Genomic DNA, 13,758 nt, shown 5'->3' with positions numbered 1-13,758 from the left:
CTAGTTGTGACTGTGTTGTATTCGTTGTGACTGTGTTGTACTAGTTAATGTCATTCTTTATTAAAACTATTTCAAAAGACATTATTATTTTCTATCCATAGACCTTTCCTGAAAGCTGATATTCTGAAACTGCTGATGCATGCAGTCACAGCAAGTATGGCTCTGTCTCTCACCACAATGCATGACCACCTTGCAGATGCTCCCCAGGGCCCCTATGCACTGTCCAACTGACTCCCCCCCCCACACACACACAGAGCATGTGAATGCCCGGTCAGGAGGGAGGCTTGTTGACTCTGAGCTGCGCATGTGCAGAGTGCCTGTCTCCTCTCCTCCTGTTACAAAGACAGATAGCAGGCAGCCGGAGAGAGGTGCACGCTGTATTGGGAGGAGGATGCCTTACTTTTTTCAGCAGTTCACTTAACTTTGTACCTTGCCTGTCTGTGCCCTGGGCTGGATCTGTTTTCTTATTACCGTGATCCCTACACTGTACTCGCATAGGAGTTCCCCTGCGCCTGCCCTGGGATACTTGGAGGTGGGCGAAAGCATTGAGGTGAGTAGATAACTACATAATTGTGTATGACTTGATATTGTATTCAGTAGCTTAGTACAATTAATAAGCAAAAAGCCTGGGTTTTCTATTTTAAAATTTATTATTTTGTTGTTCCTCTGTATAAGTTTGTTACTTTACGAACTGTGCAATGAGTCCGCTTGGCTGCTGATGTGCTCCTTAGTGGGGGAGTATGCAGCACACTAGATGGACTTGCTCAGGCTGTTTTATTGCCCCTGCAGAATGTGCAGCCAGCTGGAGATGAATCAGTCTGTAATTACACTTCCCCCGGCATGTGAGTGACTGCTCTCTCTGGGAGATGCTTTGTATGCTGCAGCAGCACCTGGATCACATATATACACACACAGGCTGTATATAGTGACAGCAGGTGACACACACACACACATATGAACAGTGTAGGGGGCGGGGCCTGAAGTTACTGATGCTGTTTGCTGCCCAGATCAGTCTGTTTGAACAACTGGGAAAACTATTCACCCACTATTTGTCAAACTTGGGTCACATACAGCTGTCTAACTAAACTGGAGGAAAACTATTTTACATTATTTAGGTTCAATGAGCAAAATCAAACATTTGCTTATTATATTCTTGGGAAATACCCCTGGCTTAGTATATGAAGGCATTTAGTGTCACACTGTCCATTCCTTAAGTTCTGATTTACGATGAACTCTTTGTTTTATTTATTTATTAAATATTTACTCAACTGCTGACATGTCGCTGACCTTGCTATCCTCTGTCCCCCAGGACTATTGTTGCTTCATTCCTACATCATTGTATAAAGTTTTAATGAACTGTAAGTTATTTTACCTTTTCATAAGTTATATGCACTTGTTTAGTTGCATCCTTCTCCCAGATTCAAGTACATTGACCTATAAATGTACATAATGCTCTCTAAATGTGCTTTAAGATTATTGTTATTTTCCTAATCACGATCTAGATCTTCCAAACATTTATCTAATACAACTGTTTATTTTGATACATGTTTTGGAGTAATATTTGATTTACTGTTACCACATATTGCACAAGTGTCCTCAGTATTTAAAAGTTACGATAGCAAAAGGCTCCTACAGTCACCTTAAAACTGTATTATAGGATTGAGAAATTCTTCAATATGTTTTTGCGTCCACATCGAACTTAAGCACATTAATAATGCGTCTCAAAGCCTTTGTTGTCTAATGCAGTTCTAATGCGGCCTAACAAGCACTTGCTAAGTGATAAGCGTTCACATTAAAATCCATTGTAGTTTTCAAACTAGTATTACATGCTTCTATGCATTGCAGTCAATATCAAAACTCACCTTATGTGAATTTTTAGTCAAAAAATGTGTGTGGGCCCAATTTGGCTTCAGTTCTTTCTAGACTATAAATATAGTTTGATAAATAAGCTTTGGGAGTGCTCGCGGCCTAAGTTTTTGTGACTATGAATAGTCTTTATTACTATACTTGAATTGTTGTGAATTTCGTTAACATCTATATAGTAATTCTCTATGGTCTGTCCCATCTCCTACATGCATGCGTAGTGGGAGCTGGGGGGCACCTCCAATGGCTCCCACTGCTAGAGCGATGAGACAGACCCTAGCAGGAGAGGCGGAGGACCGCTGGGAGGCAGGTATACAGGGCACAGATACTGCAAAAAGAAATAAATTAAAGTCAAATGATCTTTTTCCCAAAGAGCTTATAGTTTATGGAAGCAATTCAGTCACAGTCAATGTATGCAGTGTGAAGCTCCAGAACAGCACATCACTTCCATCTACATCGCACCCCTTAGAGTTGAGCAGAAAAATATCTATTGTCGGAGGGACCACTTTGAATTGCATTGGCCCCTAAGGATGCATTTAATTTCAGCTGAGGAAGTCTGGTATATGGCAGATGATATTGAATGTAAGTCAATATATAGGATTATGCACCTAGACTGTGCTAACAACCCGTGCTAATTACACATTACATAGAATACAATTGGGGGGGAGAATTTGATGCAAAGAAGTCAGTATACTAGTTTACATAAGGCAGAAAACTGTGCCAAAGGCCAATTCAGTCCTGGCATACATAAGGTTAAATGGAAGTTGCATCTTAAATGGGGTACAGTTGTGGACATCTGACTATAAGAAAGACATAGGAGGGCTTGATCTGTTACAGATGCAGGCAACCTTGTTCATACAGACAATGAAAGGGTTAAAATGAAAAGGGAGGTTAGGTTCACCTTCCAGGTGGCCTATTTAAAATCTATCAACATAGTCAAGGCCAGTGCAAAGAGTTGTTTAACAAACATTTTATATCAAGTACCGAACGGAGAACATGGGGTCATTGGTTGTGAATGGACATTACATGAACATAGGAAGGGTTCTTTCCTACACGGGTGGTTAATCTGTGGCAAGGCTTACCAAATGGCAAAATCGGTAACAGAATAGAAGTACAGACTGGATGCCTTCTTTATAAGAAATGGTATCTGAGGCTACAATTAGAGGCCATTATGTGCTGTTTGATCCAAGGAACTCATCTGATTGGCACTTTTGTTTTAGGGAGGAGGTATTTAGACTTTCTCCTGATGAATGCAGCAGATAAATATGCAAACCTCTATTTACATATATCTAAAGCTGGGAACATGGTTTGATTGGCTGCCTAACTACTGTTGTTTCTTCTGAATAAAACACAACTGATACATGTCCCTATGTATGAGTGTAGTAAGAATTTATAACAGGTTGACTTTTGTGGACTGTGTTTATTTTTCAATCCTATGAACCATGTAATAATATTTCAGTCTTGTGTATAGAATAACATCTGTTTATTTTTACAGAATAGCAGTGTTAATGTAAATCTATCTGTAATGCTGGGATGAGGAACTAGGCATGTGTGACAAATTTGTAAATGGACTCAGCAGAATGATTCCTTATGATCAGTGTACCTATAATCTAATTGTGTGAAGTCTGAATGATGTATTTACTCTGGTAAATAATGAAAGGTAGACTTTCCTTCAATTTCCGATACAGATGCAAGAAATGTTTTCTTTTTCCTGTCCTCTCAGTCCAAATGCTGGCAGTTTTATTTTGGTACAAACGTTTCAAAATCTTGAAGCTTATCTGTAGCTGGGTACACACTGAGACGATGGATCGGTCAACAGACAGACAGTAGTCCGATTCACCGTCTCAGCTACCAATTGTTACGCTATACACATTTACCATACGGCCGCTCGATGTGTCCGGGCTGACATCACAACTGGGCCCTCCTAGTTGAGATGTCAGTGTCGGTGGTCCCCTGCAGCAAGTGTACGGGAGGTTGGCGGGTCACCCGTACACAGAGCCAGACAAATCAATATATCTGCAATATATCAGCTGACCTGATATGCCTGTGAACACCGCCGTTCAACTTATCAGGTGTACTCACACACTGATCTTTTACTGATATATCGCTTGTCGATGAAACGTGCTATATATGGACTAGTGTGTACCCAGCCTATAGATGTTCGGATCGCCAGTATAAGCATGTTATGTAAGTATTATCCTTGTACAGGCTACCTTACTCCCACATACCATATATGAATCATGTTTGTAATATGCAGAGACACTGGAGTGCTATTGCAGTGGGAAGTGCTAATGCCCCCACTATGAGGGGAATTAAGTTCTGTGGGAAGTGTCGCCGCGGCTGCGAACATATTGACCAATTACAGTAGTGCCAACATCCCAAGTTTTACCTTGCACCTCTATGGGATGTGAGGGAAACTTGTGATGCCAGCAGAAAGTAATATGTAATTCCAGAATTGCACAAAGCATTGATAGCGGTAATTGAATTCCCCTCCTATGTAGAAATTCCTCTTTGTAGGCATAACTGGACTCTTGTCTTTATACATCCATACTGACATTGATTGAAAAGAACCACTGAATGTATATATCCTGAAACCCTTATTAACCTTCATTAACGTAAACTTATGGGAAAAGGTTAAATAAATATCAGGGTCCATCTCTGTGACTTATCTAAGAATATGAAATTGCCTATGGGAAATATTCTGGAGAATGTTGTCTGTTTATCCATGACCGCTTGGAGCTATGAAAAACTGCATCATTCAAAATAAGGGGGAGATGTAAGAAGAGGTGGCAAGTGCCAAATGCGTATAACACTTACATTGAACCTTGGTATGTATGGAAGCAGATAATGTTGAGAAAACTCACTTTTTTTTCTACGTTATCTGCAAACCTCTAACAAGTTTGTCGTTGCCATACTATGTACTAGCAGGAAGAGCTATAGCGGAACGATAAGTCTACCCCATGTTTTAAAACTGTCATCTTGATTTCATGACGAGGATTAACTCTTTACTTCTCCGTCTGTTTGTCTCATCACGATCACTTTTTTTTTCTTGCAGCATAAATCCAATATCTTTCTCTTTATTACATAATACCATTCTCATACAATTATTTCATGTTTGGGACATATACAAGCATAGCTGACTGGCAGATGCAATCATCTGCTGCTGCTGATCCAGCATACAATTGTGGCTTTACAGTTCTCCGTTCAGGGCGTTCAGTCTATTAGTTGCCAAAAACACAGTATTTGGGGCTCCCAAAAAATTGTCAAATGGCTAATTTTTGCAATTTTTCAGTAACTGTGAAAAAATGATAGAAAACAAGTGTTTTTTCTTCCAGCAAATACTCTGTATTAATTGTGGTGCATAAAAATGCCTGTATGTTGATTTTTGTGTCATTTTAAGCATATTTTAAAAAATAGTTAAAACAATCCTGAAAGCTTTAAAACATCTGTCCCATCAATGCAGCCCCCATATATCTATTCCACACCATTATTCTGCAGCATTTTGCGGAATATCACCCCAAAATGTACATATCATTACTGACCAAATGAGGGGCCTGATCCAAGTCCTAACCGTTTACCTTTTGAAATAGGGATTTCTCCCAATTTTTCACCTGCTCAGGGGCTGTGAACAAAAATCTGCATTAACTTGCTTAGCTAATTGAATAGATAAAAGTTTGATCTTGGCGCGTTACCTGCGTATACTCGCATAAATGGGTTATCGTGTCTAATTGAATTCCCCTCTAAATATCTGTTTTCTAGTTGGAGGACAGAATAAACTTGTGTGGATATGAAATATATTGCACTCTGTGTGGTTGTTCCCTAGAAATTCTGTAAAGTACACTATGGGCCTGATTCTGAGATGTTACGCTATGCACACAGCACCTGCATCTTTGGAAAAAGACGTCTCCAGCCAGAGCATCTCGGATCCGATGCCCACGTCTGAAGATGCAGGATCGGATCAACATCACGACCATCGGTCGCAGTGTTTGCAGCATGGGCCATCTGAGTAAGTCTAAGCTTATACAGACTGGCTGCCAGAACTACTGAGCCGTGGCTTTCAAGTCTGCACAGACCCTGGCCTCAGCACTCCACAAAATGGAGACAGCACGCATTTGTTTTATGGAACGGTCCACGTCTCCGCCCATTTCCCAGTCTCAAATGGCCGCAGCCCCTTTTGCCTTACCGACAGCGTCATTAGCTGCGCCGCTGAGCAAGTCACAGCGCCGAGTGGCAAGACAGACCTCGGGCCGTGAGAGCCCGGGGGAAGCCTGGCTGTTCTCGGAGCACTGGGCCCCCAGAATGACAAGAAATGTGCTGAAAGCCCCCGTGATGTGTGGTCACGCCACTCACGATGTGTGGTCTCGCACATTTTTTGTGGTGCGTGCATAGAATACCAGCGTAAAATAAAATCTACTTGCGCCACTGATCTGCTCCAAAGCCAGAGTAGAATTATAATAAAATTGGAGCAGCCTCTACAGTGCTAGCATCTGTAACTTCACCTCTCTTCTTTCTGCTAAACATTTTATCTAAATCACAAACTAGCTGCAAACTATCATTGAGGGGTCTTTTCAGCATTGATTTTTTTTTTACATAATATTCTGGGCAACATCGTCACTCTTGCTGAATAGACCCTTGAGTACCGCACTGTAGGGATCGGCCATTGATCTCTACAGTGCTTTAACGCTTTTTCCTATTCAGCAAAGCAAAAAGTGTAAAATCACTCGATAAATATTTAATTATATAATGTCATCTCAGAATGGCGTTATATGAGGAAAATACTTAAATATCCCGAAAACTGCAGGGACAGAGGGAAATTTTCCCATAAGTCCCTGCAGCATATTGGAACTCCGCCCAGTCTCCGTGCCTGCTTCCCGGTGACTGCCAACAGGTAAGTCCATCTAGAGCCTTTAAACCTCCCGAACTTGATTGATATCTGCATACAGGCTTTATACTAGCCTGTATACATGTATATTTATGTGCGATTATATTTAACATATTTATATATAAATGTTAAATATAAAAGCACATAAATATACATGTATACAGGCTAGTATAAAGCCTGTATACACATGTCAGTCAATTTGGACAGGCTAAAGCTGTACTTACCCCATAGGCATTGGTTTCGGAATCCCGAAAACAATGCCTTCTGTGACATCACAGGGACAACGTGTTACTGCAACCGCTATTCCTGCACAAAATATTGCAGAATAGCAGCCATGTTTTATCATAATTGATAAAAAAATCATGACGATGTTGCCCGATAATAATCTGGGCAACATCGTCACTCTTGCTGAATAGACCCCTGAGTAGAGAATGGTAATTTGTGATGTCGGGCTTATGTAATAGGGTGCGATCTTGTGCCGTTGCGGGAACTCCTGCAAGTCTTCTCATACTTTTAAAGCTGCAATGATTACAAAGGAAAAACCAGTCTGATTCTGCCTTTAAAATAATTGCTTCTTTAAAAATACGAGAAGACTCGCAGGAGTTCCCATAGCGGCACAAGATCGCACCCTATTACATAAGCCCCGAAACGTGAGAAGTCTGTTCTCCAGTCAGCACCAAAATTTCTGCTTCATGATAAAATAAAAAGCTGTTTATTAACAGCTTTGTGTTATCTTTTACAGTGACATTTTCATTGTAAAAATATGGCATACTTAAATCCAGTAAAATTGGTTAGACATTCAAATATACTACATTACTTAACATGGACACTAAATCTAAAAAGTAAATTTTCTTCATCAATAGTGCTGGCAAACTTGTGCAAAGGAGCTGGAATAGTGGTGTAGAGCACCCAGCCATCTCCCGGAGCAGCCGGATGCAGGGAGCTTGGATAATGAAGCCAGTCGGAGGTCAGTGCTGGAAAACCTGGCGTGCTACTTTGTGCCTTCAGATTCCTAGTGTGGTCAGAGCTATTTGGCATACACATGTTCAGCTGAGTCGTGAGAATGAGAGGTTGTTGTTGGCTCTGCTGTGCTTTCTTAATTATAAGCGGAGTCTAAAGGATAATGAATTTTAACGCTGCTAAGTAAACAACAGCTGGAAAAAACTGCTACATACACAAAAGAATGTGTTACATAGGAATGGTTTCCTTTGCAAAACAGGCAGATATCTGTTGTGCTCTAATCAAATGTTAAAGGTCTCGTTTAGGAGGAGACAATTCTGTAGCTTGAGAAAAAAAATGTCTCGTTAAGTTTATCCAACATGATTAATCCTTCATGTATAGTGTATGCTGCTATGAAAACTAGTCATGTCATTAACTTGTATCCATTTTAATAGGAATGTACCTCTCTACCTCTTTGTGTGTGTAGATTAGAATGTCAGACCATATACAGTTGACCACACAAGCAACAATTTTGCCACTAAGCCATTATACAGGATCACTGTGTGTGGCCAAATGGGATGAGATTCCCCCATTCCATGTTCATCCTTATGCAACTTTTTTTTTTCTACCTTTCTGTAAATTTTGAATGCTAAAAAAAAAATCGGAAAACCTTTTTGAGTCAATACCAAAGCATCGGCCTCTCACATGATCTGTAACTCTGTGATCCCATATAAAACTGTTTAAAATGTGTCTCCATGACTGTGTCAAAAGCAGACAGAATCTTGTGTAACTGTGATTTGTTTCTCTTCCCAGACCCACTGCAGACCATCTTTCTTTTTATACTACTACAATGCAGTGGAATCTCTTTGTCTTGTTTCATATAGATGCCACTGACAGGCAGGAAATGCCAGCACAAATGGAGACGGGAGAGTCAAAAAAGAAAAGTCATTAATATATCTAACAAGTCTAAAATAGTTTACTTGCCTACAATAATTATATTCATGTTACCATGTACTTGTTTGACATATGCCCTTATTTCATGCTCAATTGCAGACCATTACAATTAAGCACAAGGATACACATCTGTACCACAACTCCCACCACCTAAATGTCTCCTCTTATATTGCCTGAGTTGCTTAGAAATGAAGGGAGTAGTATTTTATTTTGATATTGTGTGTTCCTAAGAGGATTAAATGGGTTTTCTAAATAAAGTTACTGTAATGTATTGCGTGCACGTGCCCTCCTGCATTACTTAGTAGATACTGTACATTGCATCCGTAGAACAAGGGCCATGACAATAAACCCAACTGTGCCTATAATATGAAGGTACAGCGGTGTGTGTGTGTGTGTGTGTGTGTGTGTGTGTGTGTGTGTGTGTGTGTGTGTATATATATATATATATATATATATATATATATATGTGTATGTAGTTGTACTAAGCTGTAGTCGGGTCATAATGGGGATGTTTCTTTGATTTCTACAAGCTGATATTGCTCACACTGATTTAGCCATTGCATCTATTTAACCCTTACAGTTATATCAGCCATCCTGAATCAATTACTTAATTTTTTTAACCCTTTCAGTATTTTGCTGTTCAAAGTTTTTAAGTGCAGCCTCATGTATAAAGATGTTTTTACGATAAAAAAAGAAAAAGCTTCAGTATCTTATGCTGTAGTTCGCAATGTGATTTAGCCTTGTACTGTTGTATTAGTTTTACTCTGTATAAAGACTTTTTTTCCTCTTCCCTAAATGTATTTAAGATTATCATTTCAGCTTCTATTACATTACAGCTTTCTCATCATTGAGTATTGTTAGATTTCTGGAAGGGAACTATTGATCTTGTAATGGGCCCTGGATGAGCCTTTTTGTTTCATTACTTGATTAACATGGTGATAGTGCAGGGTACTTAGGACGCAAAGCACAAACAATAGATTCACAATTTGAGCTTGAATTGAATTGTCAGCTATGTACAAAAGTTATTGGTGGTATAAATGATGTCACTGCAGGGTGTAATGAATTCATAAGAACTGAATGGATCTAAATGTTTAATCTTTGTGAAACCAGTGATTGTAGCTACAGTAGGAGTGCTAATGGACTGTCTCTTGTAATCACCATGCTCGCCAGAATCTGCATGAATAAGATTTGAGGGCACTTTTGGAGATTTAGGTAGTACTTGAGTTCTGTGAAGTTTGGCAAGTCTTTTATATAGAATGCAGTAGACCTTTCGTATGAATGTTATATCGGGCAGACTTCTGATCTTTGCATTTTGTCAATGGCTTGTGTCCGTTTTCAGGTTGCACTTTGTAGCGTTTATATGTACAGGAAATGTGTGTTTGTGTTGAAACTAAAACAGTTATTAGTGTTATTTAAAATGGGAATATAAAATGTGTCAGTCTTTAAGAGTGGGGAAGCCTAGCTCTTTGGTCACACACAGCTAACAATTGTTTAGTTCTAGGCTGTTTTGCAGGATGTCCTGATTTTTCCAGGTAGGGAGGAGGAGCACAGACGGTGTAATGGTTAGCATTACTGCCTCACAGCACTGAGCACTGATTCCCACTACGGCCCTAACTGTGTGGAGTTTGTATGGTCTCCCTGTGATTCCATGGTTTTCCTCTGGGTACTCCGGTTTCCTCCCACACTCCAAACGATATACTGGTAGGTTAAATGGCTCCCAACAAAAATTAACCCTAGTGTGTATGTGTGTGCATGTGATAGGGGTTTTAGACTGTAATCTCCGCTGGGGCAGGGACTGATGTGAATGGCCAAATATTCTCTGTAAAGTGCTGCGGAATATGTGTGCGCTATATAAATAACTGGTAATAAATAAAGCTTGTTAGTTATGATGCCAATTTATTTATTGGGCAAATAACAAATTAGACTGAAGAGTAAGATTCCCTTCCATCAACAATATTTTACTCATGTGGCAAAAAAGACCTATGGGGGCTTCAGACAGTCTCATAGCAGCCGCATCTGCAATTTTTCGCACTGCGCATGTGTCCAAGGCTGATCTTTGCGGCTTTGCAGGACTATTCAGAGAAACACCAACTTTCATTCATAAGTAATAATCACACATTTTATACATTCAGATACATATTTGCGTTACAAGGAGTGTTCATCACATGCTACAGTAAGGCTTTGAAAAACCTGAAAGGAAGCCAAAGGTCACAGCGTGTCTAGCAGAGCTAATAAACAAAGGAGACCAAGTATTTACCTAAAAGCCTGGCCTGGGTACTGGCCAAATATTCATTCACCCCAGTAGTGCTTTGATCTCCTGACTAATCATTTCCTACAAATTAGGACACTACAGAAAGACTTTGACCACTATCCAGCTGTCACAGGCTAAGGTGGATTCTTCCTAACACTAAACATTGTCATTTAATCCATCTAGAAAATAACATCCAAAATCTGAAAGACCTGGAATATTAAATATAAATTTGTGGATGATACATACAGAGCCGTAACTAGACTTTTTGGTGCTCTGTGCCAGAAAGAGCATTGCCCCCCCCCCCCCCCCCCCATTTTTCGAATAAGGACATGATATAGTGCACCTGAAAAAGGGCCATGGCCTCATGGGGAAGGCCAAGGGAAGAGATAGGGGAGGCCAGAAGAAAGGCACATATAATACATAAGGGATGTAGTTACCATGCCAGCGGTGGGATGCAAGCGATCAGAATATCGGAATCCAAACAGCAGTTGGAATCCTGGCTGCCGACATCCCGACTGGTAAGTATTCAGGTTAGGTTTAGGGTTAGGTTAGGCACTTGGGGGAGAAGGGGGGTTGGGGTTAGTGTGCGGGGGTGGGGTTAGGGATAGACTGCAGGAATGTTAGGGTTAGGACACTTACCTAATTGGGTTGGGATTCTGACTGTTGGGATGCCGCTGTCGGTATTCTGACCCCCAGCATCCCAGCTGCTGGGATCCCGTACTCAACCCTTCCATGAAGGTTGTAAAACTGATACATACTGAACCTATCATGTAGCAGGATTAGCTATCTGTCCAATGTGGAAAGAGTGATGACCTCCATTTCCATGTACAGTAACGATGAATTCTAGCAATCCATGCTCAAATGAGTGGAGCAATGGGTTATTTTTTAGAACACTGGAATAATGGGTCTCACAGCATTATAGTAAATAAAATCTTTTAATAGTGATTTCTTGTTTTTTGAAGTGGGAACCTCTGCAAAAATTGAAAAGCTAAATAATAATATCAATAGGAACCGACAAGGTGAAAATAGTTTGCTAGCAGATTGTGTTCGGAAAATAATGCCACCAAATATGGTGTGGAGACCCTGTAGAGTGGTTGGGTATGGGATGTCTGTGCTCGGATTGACAAGGTTAGGATACCGACACCTGTCTGTAAGTATTCTTCCCCTAACCCTTCCTCCCCGCACCCTAAACCTAACCCTAACTTCTAACCCTTACCCTCCTCCTAACACCACTACTTACCGTCGGGATGCCGGTGCCAGGATTCTGACTGGTGTCGAGATTCCGGCGCCGGCATCCCGACAGCTGGGATTATAGCTACATCCCGTGTAGAGACCAAACTTCCAGTAACTAATCAAGACACCAGGGAACATCTCTGCAAAACAGTAAGGCACCCATGCCAGTGGGACAAACATTTGTAATGAGACTAGTATACCCGCTAGTTTGGAACTTTGTTATTCTTCTCTCAGATCTAAGGTTTTATTATAACTGAGAGAGACTCTTGCCAAGATCTTGTCCTCTGGACAGTAGCCCTAAGAAGTGCCTAATTCACAGGTAAATCTAAAATCCCATTTATGAAGTTGTAATCAATCATGAACCACTTCAGAGAAGGCCACACGTCTCGCAACCATCAGCTGCGCAACCCTAAACACACCCAATGAATTCCAACTCTCCATAACCGGCAAAGACTGACCAGGTGGGAGATGGGTATGAGGGATGTGAAAGGAGAAACTGCACAGGAAATGGAATTGTTGGGAAAAATGTATGTCTATCAATGTAAGGTCAGGGTAATAGTTTTGTGGGTGATGCAAGGAAGATTTTGAGGCAGTTCCCCGCTATAGTTGCCCAATGTTTCAAGCCATTCTGATGTGTCTAGTTCAAGCAATCTCCATATAAAAAGTTTAGGAAGTTGGGGAAATGCAGACCGCCTTGGGTTTTGCATCTAACTTTAACCGAGTCTGGTTTTTCCCCTCCCCCAGATAGAATTCCCAAAATGTGCAATGAGATTCTAAGAGACCACCACTCTGTCAGAGCAGAATGTGTCCAGTTGAGCGCCAATTCAGTTTGACTAATATAGCTCCCTGGGGGCCTTAGTTATATAGTTCCTGTTCCAGAGTTGTGCCGCAGCTGCAATCCCGTACGCCGCCTCTATGTGAAAAAACATGCAAATGTCGCAGGTGCCAGGATATGTATTAAGACGTCCACTGGCGTCTTTGTAAATCAGATCATCTGCATAGAAAGACGCAGTATCAGTAACAGGTCATTCAATGGTAGCTGTCCAGAGTACCTTTATGGTCGCTCAGAATGGGAGAGGATGACGGAGCCATGTGTACGGCATATGGGATCACAGATACAGGATGTGACTTGCCTGCGTTTTTAGCTGACACTCTGTTACCATCCCCAAACGCTCCCTGGCTGTCAGTCAGACCGCGAATATAGTGTACATTCTAGCACCCTGCACCTGTCACAACTCGTGCAGTTCCTGTTTTCTACCTGGGGTGTTGCTCTCTGCTCTGGTGCTTCTAGTACACTGAGCTGATGCAACAAACTGCTGAAATATAGACCAGGGTCTGCTAAAGAAACTGCACGGGTTGTTACAGCTGCTGAGTGTTAGAATGAAAACTAGAATAAATTCTTGCTGCGAGCTACTACAGTAATGTACCTTGATGTATGCACAGTGCGACTCAGATGGCCGATATCTGCTCAACTGCAAACACATCGGTATAGCGTACAACTCTGAATCAGGCCCATAGGCCTAGAAATATTTTATTGGCATGGGATGCTAGCGATAAGGGAACGCCTTCTGCAAGCCCAAAAGTAAGGAATCGGCGGTATTGAGACTTAGGGGTAGATTTATTAAAGTGCAGGTTT

The 13,758-nt window shown here is 41.0% G+C and overlaps 1 protein-coding gene across 5 annotated transcripts in view; it reads left to right on the top strand.

The window, feature by feature from the left end:
- Nucleotides 1-316: 316 nt before the first annotated feature.
- The window catches only part of KANK1 (KN motif and ankyrin repeat domains 1), a 199,986-nt gene continuing 186,544 nt past the window's right edge, over nt 317-13,758 (top strand). For 3 of the 5 annotated variants that reach the window (XM_088476599.1, XM_088476603.1, XM_088476601.1), the window contains exon 1: nt 317-550. The gene's annotated coding sequence lies outside the window, so the exon portion shown is untranslated. Of the gene's footprint in view, nt 551-1,309; nt 1,359-7,656; nt 7,713-13,758 lie in introns of those variants that run through there. The other 2 variants (XM_088476602.1, XM_088476604.1) reach the window with 2 other exon arrangements.

The sequence above is a fragment of the Taudactylus pleione genome, unplaced genomic scaffold, assembly GCF_031769625.1.
Source record: "Taudactylus pleione unplaced genomic scaffold, aTauple2 ptg000190l, whole genome shotgun sequence".
Classification (NCBI taxonomy): domain Eukaryota; kingdom Metazoa; phylum Chordata; class Amphibia; order Anura; family Myobatrachidae; genus Taudactylus; species Taudactylus pleione.
This window is presented reverse-complemented; position numbering and strand designations above follow the sequence as displayed.